This window comes from Phacochoerus africanus, chromosome 8 (assembly GCF_016906955.1).
Source record: "Phacochoerus africanus isolate WHEZ1 chromosome 8, ROS_Pafr_v1, whole genome shotgun sequence".
Classification (NCBI taxonomy): domain Eukaryota; kingdom Metazoa; phylum Chordata; class Mammalia; order Artiodactyla; family Suidae; genus Phacochoerus; species Phacochoerus africanus.
This window is the reverse complement of record NC_062551.1, coordinates 165,618,129-165,632,820: the sequence shown is the minus strand read 5'-3', so window position 1 is coordinate 165,632,820 and position 14,692 is coordinate 165,618,129. Positions and strand designations below refer to the sequence as shown.

Genomic DNA, 14,692 nt, shown 5'->3' with positions numbered 1-14,692 from the left:
TAAACCTTAGAAAGATTTTAAACAGAGAGTTCCTGTTGTGGTTCAGTGGTAACAAGCCTGACTAGCATCCATGAGGACATGGGTTCAATTCCTGGCTTCAGTCAGTGGGTTAAGGATCTGGCGTTGCTGTGACCTGTGGTGTAGGCTGAAGCTGTGGCTCAGATCTGGCATGGCTGTGGCTGTGGCTATGGCCAGCAGCTGCAGCTCTGATTTGATCCCTAGCCTGGGAACTTCCATATGCTGCAGGTACAGCCCCAAAAAGCAAAAAAAAAAAAAAAAGTATATATATATATATATATATACATGTGGGGGGGGTGGGTGGGGGTGGGTGTGTATATATATATATATATATATAATATCTCAAAAGAGTATGCTAATCCCTACATTTTTCTTTACGAACCATTTCAGTTTTTTCCTTTGAATTAATTAGGCAAGGAAAATGCTTCAGTATGGAAGACAGTTTGCATGAAATGAAGAGTTAGTGGGAAGCAAACACAACATTTAAATAGATAGTCTACGTTGGATATATGGCTACTGAGGCATTTGGACTTGTATTTTAATTGCTTTATTATTTTTTTAATGACGTGTTTCCATAAAACTACTGGGACCACCAATACTGCAGTAGGACATGGGTAGGGACAGCAGCAATCTTACTACACTTTATATAATATGCAACTTAGTGCAGAGGCTTTTAAATCTTACACTGTGGTGAAGGGATGCGTCTTATAATCCTGTTGCAGTAGAACTGGATTACTTAGCTCTGTTCTTGCCTGATAGCTAAAATAAATCTTTCATATCATAGGACATAAGGGAATACTTTTTATTATTCCTATGTTTGAAACATTGTTTTCAGATCAGAAAATGCCCAACTCTGTTTTCTACTTTTCACATTTTTTCTTCTTAACTCTTCTTGGGCTAAAGATGGTCCTTTTTCACTATTGTCATCACAGCTATTGTTCACAGTGTAATTGTGCAGGCATACTTAATGCTGGGTTTAATTTAATATGTAATACATGGAGTGACTATGTAAGGTAGTAACCACAATAGCTGTAATTTCTTATTTGGCCAAGAGATTTCATTTTTCCCCCTTTTTAAAGTTTAATGATTTTTATTTTTTTCCGTTATAGCTGGTTAACAGTGTTCCATCAGTTTTCTACTGTACAGCAAGATGACCCAGTCACACACACACATAGACATTATCATGCTCCACCATGAGCAAACAGACATACTTCCCAGTGCTATACAGCAAGACAGCCAAGAGGTTTCATATTTAAGCGTCCGATTTCCGGTGTGGTGAAATATACCAAAAGATGTTAGAAGAAAGGATTCCCTTTGGTGTTTGGTCTCCTACTTAGGAAATGCCTATTATAGCTGGAGTTTATCTTGTAGTATTAATCTCTGTATTTTGGAGAATATGAAGTTTGAGTTAAATGACATACAAGAAAGAAATCTAAATTGTCACTTCAGCATGAACTAAAAAATGTATAAGGTTCATGGTGGTTCTTCACTGTCAATTCATTGCCAGCATTGTGAAAGAAAGGTTCATTGCTCTATTCCACTCTTAAACATTGCAACTGTGTCCCCACCTTTCCTGCCCTCTCCCCCAAGGATAAAGAAAAAGTGATAAATTTTCTGTTGTACAATCCAATTCTTACATTAAACAAGACTACGTCCAGGCACTGTATCAGGAACCGCTAGGTTTCTACCTATTATTTTTCAATTTAAATGGCGAGTGTTTAAAAGTAATTTCAAGGGATGAGACTCTCTGAACTTGGCTTGTTTGAAGAATCAGTGGCAGGAGCAGTGAAGCAAATTTCATGGAATACATTTCTGAAATTGTAAGCAAGTGGATTCATATTCTTACCCTTTGCTATATACAAGCAAACAGAAATGCCTCTGTTAAGTAAGTGAGAAAAAGCTGTATGCTGATTGAGCATGCTCTCTAAACCCTTTAAAAATACTCAGCATATAAACCTGAAGAAAAAAAATAAGACAGGAACAATTCCTACTCTTAGCATTGATGCTGATCGGGCTGGTCTAGATGACTTCCAAGATGTCTTCTAAATATGGGTTACATTATTCTTCTATAAATCAAAGGATGATAAATGACAATCTGGAGAACAAACTGATGGGTAAGTCTCACAACTATAGGTTGGGAAGAGGTTAGGAGGTAAATATAGAAGAGAAAAGAGAAGAAAAAAGGCAAGGCAGAAATAAAAGAAAGGAACTAACATAAATAGTACTTGCACTGTTTTTATTTTCATCTCACAAATGAAAAAAAACTAAGGTTTACAGAGATTAAAGAACTCTCCTGGGGTCACACAGTTAGTAAGCGGCTGAGCCAGAATGTGAACTTAGTCTAGCACTGCTTCTTCTTCACCTTAAAGACATAGAAGGAAAAAGTTTAAAGTAAAGGAAGAAATAAGAACATTGGGGAAAACAGGCTGGAAGGAGCCCTTGATGATGGATGGCTCCTCAGAAGTAGAATAAACTTAAGCTCTTGTTGAATTAGTAATCAAAAAATTCTCAGCAAACAAAAGTCCAGGACCAGACAGCTTCACATGAGAATTTTACCAAACATACAAAAAAGAGCTAATACCCATCCTTCTCAAACTATTCCAAGAAACTGAAAAGGAGAAAACACTCCCAAATACATTCTACGTGGCCACCACTAGCCTGATACCAAAACCAGACACTACCAAAAAGAAAATCACTGGCCAATATCTCTGATGAATACAGATGCAAAACCATCAACAAAATATTAGCAAATCAAGTTCAACAATATGTAAAATGGATCACATACCATGATCAAGTGGAATTTATTCCAGGGAAGGTTCAATATCCATAAATCAATCAATGCAATGTACCACATTAACAAAAGGAGGATAAAAATCACATAATCTATCTCAATAGATGCAGAAAAAGCATCTGACCAAAATCTAACATTCATTCATGATAAAAACGCTCATCAAAATTGGTACAGAGGGAACATATCTCTACATAGCAGACAAGGTATGACAAACTCACTGCTAACATCATACTCAGTGGTGAAAAGCTCAACACTTTTGCCCCAAAATCAAGACTAAGACAAGGATGCCTACTCTCACCATTTCTATTTACCATAGTATTAGAAATCCTAGCCACAGCAATCAGATAAGAAAAAGAAATAAAAGGCACCCAAATTGGAAAGGAAGAAGTAAAACTGTCACTGACTGCAGATGACATGATACTATATATAGAAACCCTAATTAGTTGGTCAATAAGTATTTATTTAGTATTTAGTATTTTCTCCAAAGTTTTTGACCTCCATAGGCCACATAATTTGTAAACTGGAGCGTTTGGATCAAACCTAAGGACACCTTTTAATACTCTTCCAGAAAGCCCATCCTTTCCCCGTTATAACCCTGTGCCTCTAGCCAAGTGTACAAGAGATTAGTGAGAGTAAATAAAGAAAAGACAGAAGGATGGGGTTAACAGCCAGAGAGCATGACTATTAAAACCTTAAGATTTTGGAGTTGTATTATGATGCAGCAGGTTAAGGATCTGGCCAACAACAACAACAATGGAAAACTTAGATTTCAGAGGAAGAGTTAAACATAACGAATATGTAAGTGGGTAGCTGAAATGGAATGAATTTGAGGTGAATGTACTGGTGTCTAAGACATCAAAGAAGACAAAGTATAGGACAGTGATGAACACTGTGGGTAAAATAATGCCCCTTTCCTCCAAATAATGCCCATTTACTAATCCCTGGAACCTGTGAATATGCCTTCGATGGCATAAGGGATTCTGTAAATGTGATTAAGGTAAGAGCCTTGAAATCAGGAGATTATCCAGGTATGCCCAATTTAATCAAGAGGGTCCTTAAAAGTAAACAGTGAAAGAGAAGTGGACAGAGAGGGAGACTAAGGAAGACAGGTCAGAGGACTACAATGCTGCTGGCTCTAAAACTGGAGGAAGTAAGCTAAGCCAAGGAATACTGGCAGCCTCTAGTTCTGCTTCTGCAACTAGCTGCAGCAATATCATCCTGGGCCAATTACCTCACCTCATCTCTCTCTCTCTTTTTTTTCTCAACTCATTTTACAAACTTGCTTAGTTTTTGGTGAAAGGTAGAGTCCAGTTTGTAGATGAGTCTTTCAGTCTTCTATACACTTGACCGTAACGTATTTCAATAATATTTTAAACAAGCTCTTCTCATCTCCTAATCTCAAAGAAATAGTGGCTTATAAAACCATTTAAAAATAGAAAATGCTCTGTCCTCTGCAAATTGTTGCCATATTTAAGAACGTGCTCTTGATTCACTAATTAGCCTTCAGAAAGTTCTATTAAAAACGTAACTAGGCAATATAAAAGAGTAAAATAATGACATCTGCAGCAATATGGATGGACCGAGAGATTATCATATTAAGTGACGTCAAAGGCAAATATATATCACTTACATGTGCAATTTAAAAACGGCACAAATGAGCTTATTTATAAAACAGAAAGAGACTCACAGACACTGAAAACAAACACTGTTACCAACGGGGAAAGGGGTGGGGGATAAATTAAGGAATTTGGGATTAACAGATATACACTATTATATTTATTTTACATAAATAGATAAACAACAGGAACCTACTGTAATAGCACAGAGAACTCTACTCAATATTCTGTAATAACTTATATGGGAAAAGAATTTGAATATGAATGGTTATATGTATCTATTTGTGATTCCCTTGGCTGTACACCCGTAACACTGTAAATCAACTATACTTCAATTTTAAAAAAGAAAAGCATTTTTTTTCTTGTCTTTTTGCCTTTTCTAGGGCTGCATCCGCAGCATATGGAGGTTCCCAGGCAAGGGGTCTAATTGGAGCTGTAGCTGCCAAGCCTACGCCAGAGCTACAGCAATGAGGGATCCGAGCTGCGTCTGCAACCTATACCATAGCTCACGGCAACGCTGGATTCTTAACCCACTGAGCAAGGCCAGGGATCAACCTCATGGTTCTTAGTCGGATTCGTTAACCACTGAGCCACGATGAGAACTCCAAGAAAAGCATTTTTAAAAAGGAAAAAAATATTATCAGCTTGTTATAACACATTAAAAGAACATGGTAGCTTATAAAATAATAAAATAAGAATAAAAGCCAAAAAAATGTAACTAGGTATTTTCTGTTTTCACCCAAAGTATAACAGCATATAAAGTGCACTGACAAATATTTAATCTAGTATTAAACTCCTCTCATATTTCTCACACTCAAGTCATGGAAACTGATTACTTTCACAAACAAAAGAAAAATAGTTTATTTGACTTTAAACTTGTGTTTGTCGGGGGGGAAGGGGAGGGAGTGGGAGGGATTGGGAGTCTGGGGTTAGTAGATGAAAACTGCTGCATTTGGAGAAGATGGGCAATGAGATCCTACTGTATTAACAGGGAACTATATATCTAATCACTTGTGATGGAATACAATGGAGGATAATGTGAGAAAAAGAATATAAACTGGGTCACTGTGAGGTACAGCAGAAATTGAGAGAACACTGTAAATCAATTATACATATATATATATGTGTATATATATGTGTGTGTGTGTGTATGTGTGTGTGTATGTATATATATATATATATATATAATCTCTAGCATGACTGGTTTAAACTGTAAGTCAGGAGATGCTGCTGTGGCACAATGGGCTAATCAGTGGGCTAATGATTAGGCTTGTCTCTGTGGCAGTGCCCAAAGCAGTGAGTTAAGGATCTAGCCATTTTGAGTTTATTTTTGTGCATGGTATGAGGGTGTGTTCTAGTTTCATTGAGTTGTATGCAGCTGTCCAGGTTTCCCAGCAGTACTTGCTGAAAAGATTGTCTTTTTCCCATTTTATATTCTTGCCTCCTTTGTCAAAGATTAATTGACCATAGGTGTTTGGGTTTATTTCTGGGTTCTCTATTCTGTTCCATTGGTCTGTTTGTCTGTTTTGGTACCAGTACCATGCTATCTTGATTACTGTGGCTTTGTAATATTGCCTGAAGTCTAGGAGAGAGATGCCTCTTGCTTGGTTTTTGTTCTTCAGAATTCCTTTGGCAATTCTGGGTCTTTTGTGGTTCCATATAAAGTCATGGAATCAACCCAAATGTCCACTGATAGATGATCGGATTAGGAAGATGTGGTATATATACACAATGGAATACTACTAGGCCATAAAAAAGAACAAAATAATGCCATTTGCAGCAACATGGATGAAACTAGAGACGCTCATCCTGAGTGAAGTAAGTCAGAAAGAGAAAGACAAAGACCATAAGATATCACTTATATCTGAAATCTAATATACAGCACAAAGAAACCTTTCCACAGAAAAGAAAATCATGGACTTGGAGAATAGACTTGTGGTTGCTGAGGGGGAAGGGGAGGGAGTGGGAGGGACTGGGAGCCTGGGGTAAACAGATGCAGAATGTTGCCTTTGGGATGGATTAGCAATGGGATCCTGCTGTGTAATACTGGGAGCTCTGTCTAGTCAATTATGATGGAGCATGTAATGTGAGAAAAAAGAACGTATACATGTATGTGTAACTGGGTCACCATGCTGTACAGTAGGAAAAAAATATATATATAAATAAATGGGAAAAAAAAGACCAAAAAAAAAAAAAAAGGATCCAGCATTGCTACAGCTGTGGCATGGGTTGCAGCTCTGGCTCATTTATGTAAGTTCTGACCTAGGAATTTCCATATGCCGCAGTCAAATAAGAAGAAAAAAAGCCACAAATTTTAAAAATCATAGACTTAAGTTTTCTTTTTCTATAAAATAAGACTGTTAAATACTAATTGATGAATAAAGGGTTTGCTCAAGGTAAAAAGACATATAGATAAGACTGGATATCAATTAAACCAAATTATTCACTCAGAGGACTACTTTTCCCAGCCATGAGCTACTGGGAGAACCTCACTTAATGATCTCCCCGCTTGGCCATGGGCACCCAAAAACCCCAAGTACTAAACCCCTACCTCCAACCCCTGCAGCCAGCTTCTTCTGCACACTTCCAAATGTGATAGTAAGAGTGAACTCCAGTAAGTGGAATTCACTCAGATAATCAGACCAGGGTCTGTGGGCAAGAGAAACCACAAAATTAAGCAGCAGCACCACCTTCTGGAAAATAGTGAGGTTTTCAGCAATCAGCCTAGTGAGCTGTTAAAACCAGAAAAGACAAAAAGCTTAAGAATTCTGCCACAAGAATGAGCAATAAGTGTGAAACAGGTGTATCCATGTAAGGTCAGTTAAAGCCCCAGATATAACAGGACCAATGAATAGTACAACTCACCTAAAGGCAATTGAAGATTTGAGGAAATATCTGCTACTTCAAATGTGAAAGCAGCAACACAAAACTCCAAGGAAGATAAAGAATCAAGGAGAAACATCATCACCAAAAGATAACAATAATGCTGCAACAACAGAACACAGAATTTTGCAATCTAATTGATAAAAAACTCAAAAAAGCTATTTTGAGGAAACTTGATGAGCTACAAAAAAACCACAGAAACATAATTCAGTAACATCAGGAAAACAATACATAAACAAAGTGAGAAATTTAACAAAGAGAAATAATAAAGAGAAAAAAAATTCTGGAGAATTCAATGAATGAAAGGAAAAATGCAATAGAGAGCATCTACAGCAGAAGAGACCAAAGAGAAGATAGAATAAATGATCTTGAGGACAGTCAGAGGAGAATAAGAGAAAAGGAAGAAAGAATGCCTATGTGATCTATATAATACCAACAATGTACAATTATTAAATGACTGGAGTACCAAACGGAGAAATGGGGATAAAATGTTTACTCTAAGAAATAATAGCTGAACACTTCCCAAACTTTGGGAGAAAACTGGACAACTAGTTTCATAAGGTTAATAGGGCCTCCCATTATCTCAATGCAAAACAACCTTCTCCCAGATATATTATTATAAAACTTGCAAAAATAAAAAACAAAAATAGAATTAAAAAAAAATTGGGGGGAGGTCTTTTTAGGGCCACACCTGTGGCATATGGAGGTTCCCAGGCCAGGGGTCTAATTGGAGCTACAGCCACCGGCCTTTGCCACAACCACAGTAATGCTGGATCTGAGCCACATCTGCAACCTACACCACAGCTCACAGCAATGCCAGATCCTTAACTCACTGAGTGAGGCCAGGGATTGAACCCGCGACCTCATGGTTCCTAGTCAGATTCATTTCCACTGCACCACGACAGAACTCCCAAAAAGAGAACCTTAAAAGCAGCAAGGAGAAAAAAGATTACAACATACAAAGGAATCCCCTTTAGGATATCAAACGATTCCTCAGTAGAAACCCTAGAGGCTAGGAGAGAGTGGAATGATATATTCAAAGTAATTGAAAGAAAAAAATTGCCAGTCAAAAATACTCCATTCAGCCAAGTTATCATTCAGATACAAAGGAGAAATAAAGACTTTCCAAGACACACAAAAGTTGAGGGACTTCATCACCAACAGACTTGCCTTATAAGAAATGCTGAAAGGAGTTCCCTCAAGCTGAGATGAAAAGTCACTAATTAGTAACATGAAAACATACAAAAATATACAACAAACTGAGTCAGATTTACAAAACTAACTCTGTAATAGGTGTGTGTTAATCACTTAACTACAGTATAAAGTTAAAAAAGTATTAAAAATGACTATAGCTACTATAATTTAGTAAGGAATACACAATATGGAAAGAGGTAAATTGTGACATCAGAAATGTAAAAGGGTGGAGTATAAGGATGGAGTTTTTAAGTGATAAAGTTATACTGCTATCAACTTAAAATGGACTGTTTGATCTGTAAGATGTTTTATATAAGCCTCAGGGTAACCACAAAGCAAAAACCTAGTGTAGATTCATTAAAAGATAAAGAAAGGGGAATCAGAACATACCACCATGGAAAATCACAAATTTATTAAAGTAGGCAGAAACAGAGAAAAAAGAAAGAACAGAAGTATGCAACAGCCAGAAAGCAATGAATAAAACAGTATTAGTAAGTCCTTACATATCAATAACTACTCTAAATCTAAATGGATTGAATCCACCAATCAAAAGGCACAGAGTAGCTGGATGAATAAAATACAACACCCAACTATAATACTACTACAAGAGACTCACTTCAGGCTAAGGACACATATAGGCTTTAAGTGAAAGAATGGAAAAAATATACCATGCAAGTGGAAATCAAAAGAAGGCAGAGGTAGCTATACTTACATCAGACAAAACAGATTTAATGCAAAAAGGTAACAAGACGCAAAAAAGATCATTGTATGAGAATATAGGAGTCTATTCAAAAAGAAGATATAACAATCATAAATACAAACACACTCAATATTGGAGTTCCTAAATATATTAAGCAAATACTAAGAGATCTAAAGGGAAAAACAGACAGTAATACCACTTTCAGCAATGAGTAGATCTTCCAGACAGAAAATCAACAAGGAACAACTCAACTTGAACCATACATTAGCCTAAATGGACCAAACAGCCTTTCGAGAACATTCTATCAAAACCAGTGGTGTCACATTAAGTGCACACAGAACATTCTCCAGGATAGATCATAATAGGACACAAAACAAATCCTTAGTAAATTTAAGAAGAATGAAATTATACTGAATATTGTTCCTGACCACAATGGCACGGAACGAGAAATCAATATCGAAAGGAAACCAGTATCAAATTTTACATTATTTACAAGTTATGTAAAAACTAACATGCTCCCCAACAGCCAACGGGTCAAAAAAGAAATCAAAAGAGGGATAAAAAATAAACTTGAAACAAATGAAAATGGAAGTACACATCAAAATCTATGGAGTGCTGCAAAAGCAATTCTTAGAGGAAATTTTACAGTTATAAATACATATAGTAAAAAAATAGAATGATCTCAAGGAAACAGCCTGACTTTATACCTAAAAGAATGAGAAAAAAATGAAGCCCAAAGTTAACTGAAAGAAAGAAATAAAGATCAGAGTGGAAATAAATGAAATGGAAACTGGAAAAATAATAGAAGAGATCAAAGGAAACTAAGAGCTATTTTTTAAAATGATAAACAAAATTGACAAATCTTTAGTTAAAATAAGAAAAAAAGAAGACAAATAAAATCAGAAATGAACGAGGAAGAATTACAACCCATACCACACAAATACACAGGATCATAACAGACTACTATGAATAATTATATGCCAACAAATTGGATAACCTAGAAGAAACACAAATTTATAGAAACATGCAACCTACCAAGACTAAATCATGAAGAAATAGTAAACGTAGACACATCAATAATGAATAAGGAGATTAAATCACTAATCAAAATCTCCCAACACAGTAAAGCCCAGAATCAGATGGATTCACTGGTTAGTTCTACCAAACACTTAAAGAATAATTCATGGCAATACTCTTCATACTCTTCAAAAAAGGTGAAGAGGAGGGAACGCTCTCAAAGACATTTTGCAAGGCCAGCTTTACCCTGATACTAAACACAGATAAGAACACTATAAGAAAAGAAACTATAGACCAATTTCCCTGATAAATACAGATGTAAAAATTCTCAACAAAATATTAGCAAACCAAATTTGACAACATAGTAAAACGATTATACACCATACCCAATATCTGGGTATTTATTTCCAGGATGCAAGGATGGCTCAATACTTGCAATATGCCAAATTAACAGACTATAGATCAAAAATCATATGATCGCCTCAATAGAGGCAGAAAAAGCATCTGATAAAATACAACATTCTTTCATGATAAAAACCTTCAAGAAACTGGGTAGAGAAGGAATATATAAAGGTCATATACGAAAAAGCCACAACTAACATCATACATACTCACTGACGACAGGTTGAAAGCTTTCCTTCTTATATTAGGAACAAAACAAGGCCCACTCCACCACTGCTATTCATCATAGTACTAGAAATCTTAGAGCAATAAAACAAGATTTTTTTTTTTTCTTTTTTGGCTGCCCCATGGCATATGGTGTTCCCAGGCCAGGGATCAGGTCCAAGCTATAGTTGTGACCTACACTGTAGCTACAGCAACACCGGATCCTTAACCCATTGTGCCAGGCCAGGGGTTAAACCTGAATCCCAGTGCTCCAGAGATGTCACCAATCCTGCTGTGCCATAGTGGGAACTCCCAGTTTTTTTTTTTTTTAAATAAAGCCTCAAATTGGAAAGGAATAGTAAAATTGTTGTTTGAGGGTGCTATGATCTTATAGAGAGAAAATCCTAAAGATTCAACCAAAAAGTTGTTGGAATTAATCAACACATTCAATAAAGTTTCAGGATAAAAAAAATCAACACACAGAAGTCAGTTGCATTTCTATACATTAACAATGAAACATCTGCAAAAAAAAAGAAAGAATAATATCCTATTCACAATAGCATCAAAAACAATAAAATACTTGAGAATAAATTTAACCAAGGAGTTGAAAGATCTGAAAACCAAAAGACTTTGGGAGTTCTCTTGTGGTGTAGCAGCTTGAGGATCCAGCATTGTCACTGCAGCAACGTGGGTTGCTGCTGTGGTGTGGGTTCGATCCAGGGTCCAGGAACTCCCACGTTATGGATGGGGCCAACTAAAAAACTTGATGAAACAAATTGAAGATACAAACAAATGGAAAGATATCCTGTGTTTACAAATCAGAAGTATTAATATTGTTAAATTTCCATTCTATCTAAAGTCATCTATAGATTGATGCAATGCATATCAAAATTTCAATGGCATTTTTCAGAGAAATAGAACAAACAGTATTAAAATTTGTACTGAACCACTAAAGACTCCCAAATAAGCACAACAATCCTAAGAAAGAAGAACTAAGCTGGAGGCATCACACTTCCTGATTCCAAACTTGACTATAAGCTATGGTAATTAAATCAATATGACATTAAAAACAAACAAACCCTAGATCAATGGAAAGCCCAGAAATAAACAACTGAATATACAGTCAATTAATATTGGACAGTGGAGCCAAGAACACCCAGTGGGGATAGTGTCTTCAATTAATGTTGTTGAAAAAGCTGAATAACCACATATGGAAAAATGAAACTGGACACTTATCTTGCACAACTTACAAAAGTTAACTCAAAATGGAGTAAAGATTTAAATGTATGACTGGAGACCATAAAACTCCTAGAAGAAAACATAGGAAAGAAGCTCCTTGACATTGATCTTAGCAATAAATTTTTGGATACGACACCAAAAGCAAAGCAACAAAAGCAAAAATCAGTAAGTGGGATTATATCAAACTACTAAACTTCTGCACAGCAAAAGAAACAATCAACAAGATGAAAAGGCAACCTACAGAATGGGAGGAGTGTGCAAATCATACATTGGATGAGGGATTAATATCCGAAATGTGTAAAGACCTTACACAACTCAAAAACAACAGCAACAACAACAACTTATCTGATTCAATAATGGGCAGAGGAGCTGATTAAACATTTTTCCAGGGAAGACATCTAAATGTCCATACTGTAAATGAAAAGATACTCAACATCGCTAATTATCAGGGAAATGAAAATCAAAACCACAATGAGACATATATTCCCACCTCTTAGAATGTCTATCACCAAGAAGACAAGAGCTAACAAGTATTGAAAAGATGTGGAGAAAGGGAACCCTTGTGTATTGTTGGTGGGAATGTAAATTGGTGCAGCCACTATGGAAAGAGCATGGAGGTTCCTTAAAAAATTGGAAACAGAACTACCACTACATAATCCAGCAAACACACTTCTGGCTATTTAATAAACCCAAAGGAAATAACGATAATAATTTTTAAGCCAAAGTTCACTCAAGCATTATTCATTATATGGAAACAACCTAAGTGTCTGTCAATGGATCAACTGATAAAGAAATGTGATATATATGTGATATGTATATATGATATATATGATATAATCCATCTTCAGTGGAATACCAAGCCATAAAAAGAATGAAATTAGGCCCATCATGGCTCAGCAGTTAATGAACCCAACTAGCATCCATGAGGACGCAAGTTCAATCCCTGGCCTTGCTCAGTGGTTAAGGCTCCAGTGTTGCCATGAGCTTTGTGTAGGTCACAGATGTGTCTCAGATCCTGCGTTGCTGTGGCTGTGGCACAGGCTGGAGAACTAGCTCCAATGAGACCACTAGCCTGGGAACCACGCGGGTTGGCCCTAAAAAGACAAAAGACAAAAAAAGAAAAAAAAAAGGAATGAAATTACGGTGTGCCTGTGAGAGGAGGTGAGACCAGGTATCTTTCTACTCCGCCATCTTGGCCCACAGCCCTCTGATTTATTTTTATATCTTGATACCAACACCACACTGTCTTGATAACAGTAACTCTATAAATTTTGATTTGGGGTAGTGTTAGTCTTCCAACATTGTTTTTTTTTTTTTTTTCTTTTCTTTTTCCCCTCCATGGTAATTTTGGCTATTCTAGGTCCTTTGCACTTCCATAGGAAATTTGGATTCAGTTTGTCGAGAAGTTTGCTGGGCTTTGACGGAGACTGCACTGACTCTCTAGATCAACTTAAGAGAACTGAAACTTTAACAATATCAAGTCTTCTGACCCATGAACATAGTATATCCCTCAATTTGCTTGGATCTTTCATTTGTATCAGCAATACACTGCAGTTTTCACTGCACAGGTCTTTTACATCTCTTGTCAGAGTTATTCCTAAGTAGTTTATTAATGATGATAATGGTATTCTTTTTCTTTCTTTCTTTTTTTTTTTTTTTTTTTTTTTAGGGCTGCACCTGGGGCACATGGAAATTCCCAGGCTAGGGGCTGAATTGCCAGCCTACACCACAGCTACAGCAATGCGGGACTGGAGCCGCATCTGCAACATACACCACAGCTCACAGCAACGTTAGATCCTTAACCCACTGAGTGAGGCCAGGGACTGAACCTGCATCCTCATGGATACAAGTTGGGTTCATAACCTTCTGAGCCACAATGGGAACTTCCATAATGGTATTATTTTTAATATCAATCTTTGTTCATTCCTAGTATATAGAAATACAACTGACTTTTGTATATTGATCTTACATCCTCTAATCTTGCTAAATTTACTTATTAGTTCTAGTATAGCATTTTTGTAGATTCCACCAGATTTTTACCTAGGCGATAACATCATCTACAAATAAAAGTTTTACTTCTTTCTTTCCAAAGTCTTTTTTCCTTGCCTATTACAATGCTAGAACATCCATAGAATGTTAAATAAAAGCTGAGAGCAGAAATTCTTGATCTTGAGAGGAAAGCATCAGGGCTTTCACTGTTAAGTGCAAACCTATATGTAGGATTTTGTTGTTGTTGTTGTTGTTGTTTTAAAGAGATGTTCTTTAACTAACTGTGAAAGCTCTCTTCCAGTCCTAGTTTTCTGTGTGTGTGTGCATCTACTAAAGAATAGATGTGGAATTTTGTCAAATGCTTTCTCTGCATCTGTTGCAATGATCATGTAGTTTTCCTTTTTTGGTTTGTTAAAGCGGCGATTTACACTGATTAAACTTTTACATATATTTTCAATTGGCTTATAATTTGTATTCTTTTAAAAATGTTATGAGATATAATTCATAGAATATAAAATGAACCATTTAAAGCGTACAGTCCAGTGGTTTTTAGTATAGTCATGGTTATGTGATCACTATTAATTCATTCTAGAGCATTTCCATCACCCCCAAAAGAGACCCTGTACATAGGAGCAGCCA

The 14,692-nt window shown here is 36.3% G+C and overlaps 1 protein-coding gene across 1 annotated transcript in view; it reads right to left on the bottom strand.

The window, feature by feature from the left end:
• The window catches only part of ZSWIM5 (zinc finger SWIM-type containing 5), a 186,573-nt gene that overhangs the window by 78,773 nt on the left and 93,108 nt on the right, over positions 1-14,692 (bottom strand). The window lies entirely within an intron of this gene.